Source organism: Lagopus leucura, unplaced genomic scaffold (assembly GCF_019238085.1).
Source record: "Lagopus leucura isolate 7727_CA_CO unplaced genomic scaffold, USGS_WTPT01 Super-Scaffold_73, whole genome shotgun sequence".
Lineage (NCBI taxonomy): Eukaryota > Metazoa > Chordata > Aves > Galliformes > Phasianidae > Lagopus > Lagopus leucura.
The window spans coordinates 23577493-23589986 of NW_024962252.1; the positions used below are offsets into that span (position 1 = coordinate 23577493).

The 12494-nt window shown below is 40.9% G+C and overlaps 1 protein-coding gene across 4 annotated transcripts in view; it reads right to left on the bottom strand.

The window, feature by feature from the left end:
* Nucleotides 1-12494, bottom strand: part of FILIP1 (filamin A interacting protein 1) — a 106269-nt gene that overhangs the window by 65795 nt on the left and 27980 nt on the right. Inside the window, exon 1 of one of the 4 annotated variants that reach the window (XM_042880811.1) lies at nt 12366-12447. The exons of the other annotated variants lie outside the window; for them this stretch is intronic. The gene's annotated coding sequence lies outside the window, so the exon portion shown is untranslated. Of the gene's footprint in view, nt 1-12365; nt 12448-12494 lie in introns of those variants that run through there. 4 annotated transcript variants of the gene reach the window in all.

Sequence of the window (12494 nt, forward strand, 5' to 3'; positions counted from 1 at the left end):
AGCTTAACCAACTGTATGGAGTTTTGCATCAACTAGCTCATTAGATTATGATTGTCACTAAAGAAATCAAACCTTTGTAATTCATAAAATTTATTTGAAATTTGTAGATTTATTTTGCAGCAAGTCTTACGTCACACTAAGTGTGACTACTGTGTGTCAGTGTGCTACTCGGGGACACTGCCCTTAATAGCATTACTTTGTATAAAAGCTTGTCAAAATCAGGGCAATGACCACAACTACTCTTGTCTTCAGTTAACAGTGTTGATACTTTTCCGATCTTATCCAAACACAAAGGTGTTGTATACTGAAACCGGAGGTGCAGGTGAACTCAAGCCTAAACAATGACAGGAAAGGCTGGAATTCACATAGTAATTTCCAAGGAGTTTGGGGATCAAAGTCAATGGCATGATCCAGCTGGTCCGCAGTGCTCTAGGACTACAAAGCAGCTGTAAGACTGATTTCTAATTAGAGCAGTGTGAAGCAGCCAGAACACACCAGTGATCTTGGCTGAAATACAGTGTTTGGGAATGAGGCCCAATATTATCATTCTGGATATCCATCTGCATTTCTGAAACCATCAAAAACATGAAAAGTTTCTGACCAGTTGCACAACATTATTTTGGTCTCCCAAACTTGGCAGATTTGTTGTTTCACCCCAGTATCCAATGTGGTACTGGGGACACTGCCTGTCTAATGATGCTAACAAATGTTCTCCTGCTGTCCACCCTGATCACATCTCTGTGTCTTACAGCATTCCTAATTTGCTAAAGGTATTGTGATCCCTGAAGAAATAGCTGGTATGATTTATAAAGACTTTAGCATTTAATATTTAATTCTGCTGTGTTTTTTTTTTTTCCATCCTTCCTCATATTGCACATTAAACTGGAAATCTTTCCTAATAGTCTCCAGTCAAACAAGAAGGCTTTATATGATCAGTCACCTTAATTTCGACATTTATTGGCTACTCATTTCAATATGTTCTCACAGCATTGGTACTTGGCAGGGGAACTCTTCAGTCTCTCTTCTGCTTCCCTCGTCTGTTAAGCTATAAGCATTAAAGACAAATGCTATGATTATTTACTTGAGTCTGTATTGTTGCTTTGGGCACAAATCCTTCAGTTTTCACAAGTTAGCAATCCACACAAAATTTTATGAAATAACCTTTATGTTAGTTTTACTGACAGAGGGAGGAAATCTGTGAGGAATTTGCTGAGTAGGATGTCAAGAGAGGGCAGTCAGCTTGCTGTTCCAGACTTTGCCCCCGTCGACAGCAGTTTGTTCTCCCCACAGCTCTTTAAATGATGGGTAAGATTAGGCTCCGTCATTTGTGCTGTTAGAATCAGAAAATGTATAAAGGTTCTTTGAACTTAACATGTAGTCAATCCTGCTAACTGGACATGCTGACTTTGGCTTGGTAGTGCTTTCTCCAAGAATAATAATAACAATAAATAATAATAATAATAATAATAATAATAATGTAATAAATAAATAATGTTGATTTACAGCCATGATATGGCTGTTGCCTTTGGCTACAAATTTGTAGTCTGCAGTTCAGTTGAAGATCTAACTGATTAAGATATCACATGAAAGTGTTGGGTTTCTGACAGGCTAACAGTGAATTGCAGGGTCAGTGCAATTGGGTAATTACTGAGCCAAAAAATTGTTTCTCAGCTGTGGCTTTCCGAGCTGTATGATGAGGAACTGCATCTTTCAGGGGCTGGACAAGCTGCAGGAGTGACACAGAGTGTGGTGCAGAAAGGCCTGCTATGTGGCAGAGACCTCTGTCCAAAGACTGCTGAGCAGCGCCAGGAGTGAAAAATTAAAAAATGCTCCAAGTGAAGATCAAAGCAAATAACTCCCTGATAAACCTGAAAAGAGAGCTGGACAAAATGTTTAAATAAAATCAGTCAAAATCTGCAAGCAATAGCTACCAACAAAGCAAAACAAAAAAGGATGACACCTTCTCAGACTTCAGGAAGAGAGGAAGATAAGGACATCAAATTGACTTTGTCTTAAAAGCCTTCAGTAGGGTCCATCCCACATGGGGATGGATGGCTTTAGCCCCAGGAGATCTGGATAGCCAGAAAAAGGCTGTTGGGCCTCAGCAGAGTGGTCATTATAGGACAAATATTTAGAGACAGCTGTTCATGCCACCTCAGACACTGGCTAAAATTGCTATCAGGTAGGCAGTTTTCCTGAACTCTGTGTTTGTTACTGCTGTTTTGACTGACTTGAAGAAAACAAAGGGAACCAAAGTACCAGTGGGTTCCCACTCTCCCTCCCAGGAGAGTGGAGACTGATGGCTGAGCTGTGCTGCCCCATTGGGCTTGGGTGCTGTGCGAAGCAGACGTGTGTCAGACTGCAAACAGTCAGCAGCTCAACAACAATGTGCCAGGGGAACACAGACCTCATTCTTGATTTGCTCTCACAGATGAATCTGGTGTTTGTTTCAGTCATGCTGGTCAGAAGAGATCTTTAAACCAAGTGACTAATCCAATGAAGAACAGAACAAATATCTACCCTTAGCAGCTCTGGAGTTTCCTGAATTTCTAAACTTTGGTTAGTGGAGCACTAATCATTTTTCTCTTGATTCTCCCATGGTCTCTTGTCCTCACACAAACCATGACATCTGCAAAAGCAAACAATGAAAGGTCTCTGCTCCTTCTGACAGTATTATGCATTATATGTGTACTTTTGTGAGAGTTTGCACTAGTTGCTTACCCTCAATTTTGGAGTTTAGTACAGAAGTATAGGTACCTTATGAATCAGAACAGTCTCTAGTCAATGAACAGCCCGAATAACCAAGCTCTAATTATTATGCAGACTAGGAGAGGACTTACGGCTACTATGCAACACTGCTGCCTTCATCCCGTCACCTGGTCTGCCTCCAGAGCAGGAATAGCACTTATCATATAGGTGTGATGAGCAGCACCCAAGCACATGTGCTGAGACTCATGCACTGCGGATGAGATGTTAGCATACACCTTCCTGCTGATACTGCCTGGATAGCAGGACCATTTGTCAGCTGCACTACTGCCTGCACTCAGGAGAGGTGGAGAGGTCACGGCGTTGTTCAGGGATCTCGCGCAGGACAGAGACACTGCAACATGACAGAATAATGTCACGGTGCCTTTCTCATTTTGGGGTACAATACATGGAGTTGCATGGGCAGAAGAAATTTGTGTAGCTTTAATTATAAGAAAGAAGGATTATTTATCCCTAACAGAAGTAGGATAAAAATGCAGTGACTGTTTCAGACGCAGAGCATGCACTGTTTTCTTCTGTCAGGCCACTGCTAGCTCATTAATCCCTGATCTGTTTTTGTCATTTTTTTTCTTTTATGCTGCTAGCAAATAGGGTAGAACATTAGCAAAGTTATAGCAGATATACTTGCTGAGATTCTGTAAAGCCTTTTTGCTTCATCAAATGTTTTTTATAGCTCCTAAAATTGATTCTTACAACACTGGAGCATAATAGCACATGGATTATATTCACCAAAGAGTATATTCATAATATTTCCATAATTGGAAAAAGGAATGAGAGGGATAAGCATGAGTGTTTGAAAGAAGAAAAGAAAAAGATGTCCGAAAATTCCATATTCAAGAGCCATTCTGAATGGTTATAATCTACTTGAAAGCAGAAAATAATTTCACAAAGCTCAGAGGAAACCCAGTCATCACTAAGGCAGATTTATACTGCTTTAACACCATTTTCTTAATTCCAAGATAAACTCTTCTCTGGCTAAACTACGGCACAGCTTTACAAATAACATAGTTTATGCTGGTATAATTCCATTAATTTTGTCATTTTCAGACAAACTTGTGGTTTCAGCTGGAATACTTTTGCTTGAGTAACACATGCTGACCAAACTAAATAGTAACATAGTCTTGTTTCACAGAAATTCATGTCTCCCAGGCTTCATCTGGAAAAACATCTTGGATACATGAGGCATGAGAAATGATAAGCTATTAGTTCATCATAGTCAAAGAAAATCCTCCACTTTTACATACCACTCTACTTGTGTTTTGATTACTGTGCTTCCCGGTTGCCAGAAGGTACAAACAGGAGTTATGGAGAAGATGGCTCAAGTAACTCACAGCACTAGATAAACATGCCCTTGGGTCCAGTGAGGGTTTAGGTATTTATTCACCAGATTGGCTGAAACAGACTGGCCAGGAGCAAGCGAGGTGGCAGAAGTGCTCAGTGTTTGTGGTGCAGACTTTCTAGCATATTCCAACTGAGTTGGAAGGGATGGGAAGCTGGCTCCCACTCATCCCTCTTCCCAGGCTGTTTACATCCTTCTGGAGTAGCTCATGCCCAGGACTACTCCTGATGTGAAGGAAAAAATCTCCTCCAAAAATTTTTGGAGGAGAAAAATACCCCTGCTTGTTGAGTCTGCAAAGCTCACACGCAGCTCATGGGGTCTGTTCAGTATCAATCATGGGCTGCTCAGCATCAATCAAGACATGGCCACCCTTCAAGGGCTGGATCAGCACTGACTCTTGTTTGATTATTGCACCTTGTAGAGCTTTCAGCCCTTTTGCTTATTCCGTTTTGATGGAAAAATCAAACTGTGAACGTCAGATGAAGATAAAAATTGCAGCGTCGCATCAGTTTCGGTTTGAATCCACTAAACATTTGTTTTATCACCTGACAGCCAGAACATGCCTGGAAAATGGTGAGGGAGGTGATACAGATTAGCTGGCCTACCAAAGATTCTTCAGTTCTGCAAATGGATACTCTTTGGTGTTAAGTAAACATTAGTCATTTCTGTTTTGTTGACAGTATACAATCAAGCCTACAACCTCCAAGATCAAACAAGAGTGATGTTATACCTCTTTTGAGTAGTTTTTAGAAGATCACTGTCATTACAGCAATGCATTTTCTGCTGCAAAAATGGCAGAAAACTGCTGAAAGCAGCACTGGGCAGGAGCTAGCCGATAATCATCCTGGCTTTTGTCCCCACGTACCTTGTCTCTGTCCTTAGAATGACCAAGCAAAATACCTAAAACCAGTTTACCACTGAAGGAACACAGCATGGAAAGTCAAGTCAGTCCGTGGTCTTGACATTTTGACAAATGACACAGCAAATAGGGAACGCTCTTAGAAAGTAAGACAACTATTATTAGCTTTCTACAAAATCTATTTCAACTTTTTACTTCAAAATTATATTTCATTTCAAAGTTAACTTGGATTTTACTAGGTGTGAGACAAGACAAAAAGCAAAGTGTCCCAAAAGCTAACTTCAAGGTTTGGGACTAGGGTAGCATTTTGTGTTCCTTGCTGACCAGACATGAATCTGTTTTCAGTAACTGATTTGCAGATTTGCAGAGCTGTGGTTTTACAGAAACTGGTAAACAACTATAGCTATATTTTGCACTTGACTCATTTTTATTTCTCGTTTTATAAAAATAACAAAAAATAAAAAATAAAAGAATGAGAAGAAGTACGTAGATATGCTCCCAGATTTTACAGCAAAGAAAAACTTATACACAGGACCTGTATCTTCTACAAATATTGTCTCCAAGAGACAACAGTGAAAAAACACATCTGCAGCATCTCAAATTTCAGCTGTCAACCAAAGCAGGGAGCAAGTTCCAAAACTCTCTCAGTGACTCCTTTGTGGGAAGTTTCAGTTGTTGATAGACATAGAGTACCAGCCTGCACATGAATGCCTGGACTACTGGTGAGAGGTGAATTTAACTCCTTTCATTAAACAGAGCTGGGATCCACCTCCCAAGAGGTTCTCCTCTGCCAAGGCTAACTGGTTTCAAAACAAAGAGTTAAAAATTCCCCAACACTAAACACACCCGTGGGCTTCACTATCAATTTTGGTGATTTACAATAATATCTTTCCAGTTGAAAAACAGAAAAGAATAAACAAACAAACAAAAAAGCCAAACACGAATTCTCTGGCTACATGTATACTGGAGATTAACCATGGCCAGGGCTGCTCTCTGCCTGTGAGGCCAGCTGTCCTGGAAAATCCTTCAGGCTCTTAAGCCCTCTTAGCATCCATAACATGCTGGCTGCATCCACACTGCTCAGTGGGAATAGCTCCTATCCCTCGCTGACTCCCAAAACACGCTCTGAGATGGTTTGGGAGGGTGTTAAGTGACCCGTTCAAAAGTGTGCCAAGGACTACTCCAGTTGTTTAAGAGTACATTCACTTCTCACTATCCGTGCTCATGCTCTGGCACTGCATAATTTCTAGCCTGTCTTTTTCTCTCCTCCACAGCTTGCTCCTTTACAAACAAAGGAAATGGAAAACTACTCAGCTCTGCAAAGGGAAAGTGCAACTCACCATAAATACTGAGAGAAACAGAGAGAAAATAAGCTGAGGGTGGTGGGAAAACAGAAAAGAAAACATATTTTATGTAAGTTAGGTCAAGGCACGCAAAAGTGTACAACTCATCCTGGAGATGTATTTTTAAGCTAGGACTGATGGATGGTGGAACAATTTGCTGCAGCTGAAGGCTGCACAACATTCTCACTTCTTATCAGGCTTTTTATGGCTTTTGCTAGTCTTGGTGACACAAAATTTGAGCTCTTCTGCTACATGAACATGACACTGATAAAAGGACTGCACTGCAAGGCTCCAGTGACTCTTGCATTACTGAAGGCCCTGGCTTTCAGTTGTCATTACCATTTGTACAGAGGTGAAACGAAAGGAGAGTCTTACTTCATTCCTGGCAGTGCCAGCCCACTGACTGTCATTATTTCCCTGTATTCCTGCAAGCTTTCCACTGACTTAACACGTGGTGAAAAAAAAAAAAAAAAAAAAGCAAAGAAGTAAATGTCAATCTGAATGATTTAAATAATACCAATGCTGACAGGGAGCAGCACAAAAACCTTGAGACACTTCACCTGGGCACTGATAGTGATCACATTTTCTTCAATGGTTTTCCTGTGTGGAAACCATTTTTAGGTGGCTCTCCCAATGTCTTGGCTTCAGAATCCCCAGACAATTTTTTTTTTTTTTTTCACTTAAAAGAATGAAGTTAAACAGTTATGCTGCATCTACAGTTTAAGCTCGGTTTGATCTTTTTTGACAATCTTCTCAGTGTTAATCTGCTCAAATTTTCATCTGGCTTTTTAGTTCACCATAAAAAGTCAGGCTTAACTGGAAACACAGTAGAGCTGCCTTCAGTAGCAGAGGAAAAGAGAGGAAGAGGCAAATAAATATCCCTGTCTGGTCTCACAGTAACAAAACCAAAATTCCTTGGCTTGCCAGAACCTCTGAACTTCTTAAAATGCAATTTCAATGAGAATAAAATTAAATGAATTGCATTTACCTCACTGTAACTAGAAAAAAAAAAAAAAAAAAAAAAAGGAAAAAAGGATTGAATTTTCTTTCTTTTCCACTAGTTTAGAGTAAAAACATCTTAGCTGCTTTTCTTAGAAAGTAATTTCAGTTCAGAGCCATGAAAATATATTAGAAGGAGCAACTACAAATGGAGTGGGTGTTTTACAAGCCTGCCTGAAGATAAAATCGTTTGCACTGGCACAAACTCACACTGCTCAGCTTTAAGTATCTCACTTGTGTGACAGGCTTAGGAGTTTAGGTTTAATTTGTAATCTGCAATGTCTCTGAAACGGAGTCTGAGCTCTCTGAGGCTATGTCAAGACATCAGGACTGGTCTCCAGCTCAGTCACACAGCCTCACTGACCACTGCTGAAGCTTGCCATGGCTCCCGTCTATCAGAGAATGCATTTCCCGTCTTTCTTTCTATTGAAAAAAATGTGCTGTGCAGAGAGCAGTGGAACTCCAGCCTCCTTGTGAGAAGGCCTGGCTGTAGGACAGTGCTGCATCCTGCACCTGGAAAGCTCTGGGATATCTCCACTTTGCACCTTAGAGAGAGTCTTTAAAAAGTCTGTGCCCCTCATTTGGGCACTGCATTTAGCTGGCTGATAGACCAGAGCTGGATGTATAAATGCAATATCACGCAGGCTGGTTTTGCTGCTGGGTGGAGCGGCAGCGGCAGGTGCCTGGGACCTCATTATCTGCACCTGGCATAGAGCCAGGTCTTGGTGGCAAGAGTTAGAATAGGATGGAGGCAGTGGGATGTGCTCCTCTGCTCCCTCACAATCCCTGTCATAAGCAACCCTGCCAATTTCATGGTAATGGTGGCTTGTGCTTGTTTCCATGAGGTAACAATTTCAGAAACAGCAATAAGCAATGGATCTATGTTAGATATTGTTTGATTTTTTTTTTTTTCAGTTAGAGCAAGTGAAATACATCAGAGACTCATTTTTGTTAATGATGATGTGAAAAAAAAAATTCAAATACCTGTTTCCTATGAAGTGTATGGCAGAAGAGCAATTTGGTTCTGAGCATTGCTGAAGGGAGTTGGTGCTTCTAAATATTACAGCCTTGTAATGCAAATTGAAAAGATTAATTTGACCTTTCATAAAAAGAACAAAATGTTTTTCGTAACAAAAAAAAGCTGAGGGGAGGCGTACATAGATCTAATTTGTAAATGAGGCAAGAAGCCACATAAGAAAGCAGCGTACAGAGAAATCACTGTTTCTCTTCAGTTACTGAAAAACTGTCTGAGAAAATATTTTCCCCAGCACTTATGTAATGTCTCAGCATTACTTATTTGTTTACTCAAGTATTTTTCATCTGCCTTCACGGAAGCATAGGTGACTGAGAAATTACTTTGGGTTGCTTCTCCCCTATGTCGTGTGGTGGACCTGTGGCCTTGGCAAGGAGGTGCTGCGGGTGATGCTGGCAGCAGCTGCTGGCTCATGGGGAGGGAGCCAGCCCCTAGCCCACACTGCATGCGGGGTGCTTGGAGAGACAGAGATTTGCAACGGCCAGAGGGTGGGTGAACCAGGACGACAAACCAGCAGCACATGAGGAAGGCTGACACTGCTGGCTATTCGCAAATGCATTGGGACAACTTTGAATAAAATATCCTCTCTTTCCCAAATTGTTGGTAAGGATGGGAATAGATCTTAAAAAGCAGTAAGGACATTAGATGAAATCTGATATGCTGTTGATCATGTGGAGAAAGACTGTGCGGCTTAAACAAGAGCTTAATGCCAGTTTTCCTAGGCATAAATGATTGTTATGATCAAAAGCTTAATCTTTCCTTCTCTACCTGAACTGCTCAAACTGATATTATTAATGCTTTTAATAATATCATTATCAATATAATTAATATAATTAATGCTTTTAAGTTTCTCACCTATGGTTTGGGAAAAAGAAGATTAACCTGTTTTCCTCCGTTGAGGATGGAAACTCGCCTCTTGCCATGCTTCCTTTTTTTTTTTTTTATCTTATTCTTTCAGCTATCTTAAGAATCACAGAATCACAGAATCACAGAATCACCCAGGTTGGAAGGGACCCCAAGGATCATGTAGTTCCAACCCCCCTGCCTAGCAGGGCCACCAAACATACACATTCAGATCAGGTTGCCCAGGACCCCGTCCAACCTGGCCTTAAACACGTCCAAGGACGGGGCATCCACAACCTCCCTGGGCAGCCCGTTCCAGGGCCTAACCACTCTCCTAGTAAAGAACTTCCCCCTAACATCCAACCTAAATCTTCCCTCCTTCAACTTAAAACCATTTCCCCTAGTCCTGCTGTTATCAGCCCTTCTGAACAGTTTACTCCCCTCCTGGGTGTAGGTTCCCTTCAGGTATTGATAGGCTGCAATGAGGTCGCCCCGCAGCCTTCTCTTCTCCAGGCTGAACAAGCCCAACTCCCTCAGCCTGTCCTCATAGGGGAGGTGCTCCAGCCCCCTGATCATCTTAGTCGCCCTCCTCTGGACCCTTTCCAAAATCTCTATGTCTTTCTTGTACTGAGGGCTCCACACCTGGACACAGTACTCCAGATGGGGCCTCACAAGAGCCGAGTAGAGAGGGACAATCACCTCCCTGTCCCTGCTGGCCACCCCTCTCCTGATGGAGCCCAGGATCCCATTTGCCTTTCGAGCTGCCAGAGCGCACTGCTGGCTCATATTCAGTCTCTCAAGAGAAACAAGAAGAACACAAGACATAACCTCATGTGCTCATTTTTTGCCACTCCCCAATTGATTCTCAGTGAGAAAAAACCTTACTCAGGTTTCTATCCCTCATGCAAATATCAGCATGAGCTTTCAGTACAACCTCCTTCCCTGCACAGCCTACCGATAAGAGCTTTTCCTTATCTGTATGAGTTCACATGCTTTCAGAAGGGATGAATGTTTTTTTCAGACCTGCCCAGCTGAGTTAGACCACAGCACAGGGACCTGAGTGGTGAGCTCAGCTCTCCAGGAGAGCATGCTCAGAGCAGCTGAGCCTCTGCTGAATGTGCTGCTGGGAGCACTTCGGAAGGATTTCAGAAAAGTCAGGACAAAGTCTTTGAGTTATAAAATACATGTATTTCTTGACTGAATAATCGAGGATATTGTATACCTTAAACCTGAACGACTCTGCTAAACAAAATGCAATTTGAGGAATACATTCACTTATTGTTAAAATACTTATCAGCTAGGAAGCCAAATTATATGTATCAATTCGTGTTCATTAGTATTCAATTACTCTTACTTTTATCTGCAGTCTTTTAGCATTTGTACATTACTTTCTTAGAGAAGCCATTAAATTCAGCCAAAACCCCAAAATATTATTGCCCTCCACATTAAGTTCTATAACTCATTTAATCAAAGTTAATTGCAAAATCTGATATCCTACTATGTATTTTAAATTCATTCTGTACAACAACATTGAGTGTATGTCAAAGAGTATAAATACTAAAAACAATTAACCATCGGCTTTCCACTTGGCTCTGGGACTATAAAACTGACCTGAGGTGAAATTAGCATATTTAGAAAGTCTCTGCATAGCTGGGAGCTTGTCACATGATTGGCCTGAGACGGCTAAAGAATTATAATTAGAGTAATGGGAAAGACTAGAAAATAAAAATCTTGTCAGAACCCAGAGTTGAGCATTATGCCCCAGACCGGTGTGTCAGCAGCACACACATCTTCCCTGCACTCAGCACAGCTGCAGTATGAAGTAATGTTGTGTACTTGGCACTTGACTTCTACAGGTAGCCAATTACACAGTTGGCTACCACATCATGGCTGCCACGGTTGGCTGCCATCCCCATGTAGTAAACAACAACAAAGCTGGAGAGGTCCATATGCATTCCTGTCACTTCATCATCTCTTGTACCTTGAAGAGGTATTTCTAGAAAGGAAAAAAAAACAAAAAACAAAAAGAAACCCAACTCACAACAGAATTGTTCTTCCCACTGTATCTTCCAAAAAGCTGAAAAGCAGCATTTTATTTGGGTTTCCCAAACCTCATAGAAATTTTTCCAAATTCCTAAAAAGATGGAGGATTCAGTGGCTTGTTTAAGTAATGGAATAGTTATTGGACCTCATAATACATGCACATTTTCAAATAAAAAAGAAGATACTGTGGGCTTTTAATCTGATTAAAAAAAAAAAAAAAAAAATCTGTTAACTAGAAACACACCATTAACTGTTTGTATTCACATCAACTTTGTACCAGAGAAAAATAAACTTTTCTTTGTGTAATGTTATTAGGTAAAATAGCAACTAGGTAAATTCAAGAAATAAACTTATTTATGTTAAGTTAATGGAAGTTAGCATTATGAGTGACAGTATAAGGAGGATTATACGATTTACTGCAGGTTTCAACCAACTAAAAATAGAAAGGCTATACAAGCCATAAAAATTGCACAATGTACAATTTGCAGTTCCAGGAATATTGTGTGTGCAATCCTTGACTACAAATGGAGTTGCTTTCAGCCTGTTAAGACAGATCTTCTTGGGCCATAATTAATATAGACAATCCCAAACTTTCCAAATAAGTCAGATATTTCATAATATGAAATGATATTGGGCTTAAAGTTGTGAGATTTTTATAAAACCACTTTTTGAACTGAGTTCAAAATTTCAAGGTATGTTCCAGCACTGTGAAACATTTTAAAACTGGAAATAGAGTTTACTGTATTAGTAATGTGGTTCTAGCAACAGGGCTTTTGTAAGAGAGGCAAAATCCCAAACAATATGAGACACCCAATGTAGTCATTGGAGTCTGCGGTTCCTGCTGAAGAGTTCATCCTTTCGGTAACTCCTGAATGCAAAGTGCTCATTATTGTCTCATAATACCTGGAAGTTTCAGGGAAAATAACTCAAATAATAATTCCTGAGGGCTTTGGCACCCTGAAATTCAGATGAGCCTCTGAAAGGCAGCAAGTCACTTTGTTCACCTCCTGGAGCTGACACCTGCAGGAAACTCAAGAGGTGCTTTCCAGCCATGCTACTGAAACAGCAACTCTTAAAGGTAACTAATTTAGAAATGGTGCTCCAGGTGGCAACCATTCAGCCCCTGGTGTACAGCAGTACCTGTGTTGAGGGATGCTTCCAGGGCAGGGGCTTTGCTAGAATCTAGTTCTGCACGGGGGAGGAGGGGGTCGAGGATGGAGCTATATGGCAATACTATATAGTAATACCAATCAAGGCAATGAAATCTCC